This window comes from Cicer arietinum, chromosome 3, assembly GCF_000331145.2.
Source record: "Cicer arietinum cultivar CDC Frontier isolate Library 1 chromosome 3, Cicar.CDCFrontier_v2.0, whole genome shotgun sequence".
NCBI classification, from domain to species: domain Eukaryota; kingdom Viridiplantae; phylum Streptophyta; class Magnoliopsida; order Fabales; family Fabaceae; genus Cicer; species Cicer arietinum.
This window is the reverse complement of record NC_021162.2, coordinates 24,617,918-24,619,678: the sequence shown is the minus strand read 5'-3', so window position 1 is coordinate 24,619,678 and position 1,761 is coordinate 24,617,918.

The window sequence follows — 1,761 nt, the reverse complement described above, 5'->3', positions numbered from 1 at the left end:
GTTTTATTTAAAAATAAATAAAGGGACCAATGAGTTTTAACCATGTGTGAACCCTAATTGTTAATCAAATAAAAGAACAACAAAAAAAGAGAATTGGACGGGCAGATTAGAAACCAAAGTGGAAACACAAGAACAACCTATCGTTTGACACCGGTGATCGATAACTGTCCAGAAAATGTTCTCCATTTTCGCCAAAATCTGAGTATGTTATTTCATTCATTTAACTAGTCCAGTAAACATAATTTTCGAGAATTTTAACAACCCCAATTTCTCTCTAAAATATCCGACTTGCCCGTTTGTAGAATTCGTTATTTTGCACCGTTCTCCTTCACCGTAAGTCCGATTTGAGTGAAACCAACGCCAAAACGACCATGTTAAAAGTGGCTATATTATCCACTGATTGGTTTTCTGATTTATGGTAATTTTCCTTGACCGAATTTCGAATTTAGTTTTTAGAGTATCTTCTCATATTTTATTTTTAACGTTTACCCATAAACTGTCGAGTTAGATTGATTGATGGAAAAAGAGTCAATGAACAAAGGCTATTTTCTCGTGGAATCCTATTCGTGTGTGAAAGCGTCGAAATAAGGTAAGGGGTGAGAGAGCGTTTGAATTCATGAGTGTAATACATTGTGAGATGAACGGGAAACCCATATTTCCCAACGATTCATCCGGGGCTTGCTACGTACGGCAGTAGCCCTTTGAGGGATAAATTAATTAATGTGAAAATATGGAAATTGTGAGATTAAAATATAGAATAGAAATAATTGTAGGATGTTGATTGATTTAATTTATTTGAATGTGTGATATTGATATTATTGTGATATTGGGTGTCGAATTAAATTTATATATGTGTGATTAGATGAGTTTATGTGATGTAATAATAAAAGATGGATGTGTTGTGATAATTTTATGTAATGATGATGATGTACGATTAATAATTGTGACGTTATAAATTTGTGATAATATTTGATTGATGATAGTGATGCTATAAATTTGTGATGAGTTTATGTGATGATGATGATGATGTGTGATTAATTATAGTGATGTTATAAATTGTGATGAGAATATTGTGATTTCAATTTGTGTCTGAGATGACGGTATTAATGGAGTATCATATACCAACGAGGGGAGAAAATAAATATTGTGAATTTGTGAAGTGGAGATTATTTTGTCATCATATAGGTAGGGCCTGACAAGCCTAGTGATTCCAGGGAAGTACAACTGAATGAGCCTGATCGTGGCGGTCTGCTGTCGAGCCTTAAGGCAAGATTGTTAGACCTTGGAGGTATTCGGATGGGGGAATTCCTAGGTGACTTGGAGGTAGCACTCCAAATGTCGGGAGCTACCACGCGACCCACGTTTACCTCGACTGTCACGTATATGTGTCTCGGGGTTGAGTTGAGGGGATCTATGAGGACATGACCAATTTGAATTGTCCGTCCACCGGGATGGTGGCATAGTATCAAGCCTCCTAACCAAGTACTTCAGAGTTACCACACAACACACGTTTACCTCGACTGTCACGTATATGTATCTCAGGTTGAGTTGAGGGGATCTATGAGGACATGGCCGATTTGAATTGTCCGTCTACCGGGATGGTGGCATAGTATCAAGCCTCCTAACCAAGTACTTCAGTGTTAGAATGGTACCACATTGTGAAGTAGAGTCTAAGCTCATGCATAGCATTTCATTTTCTTGTGATTGTTTTTTGTGATTAATATGTATTATGTGTGATAATAATTTATGCGATGATTTGAT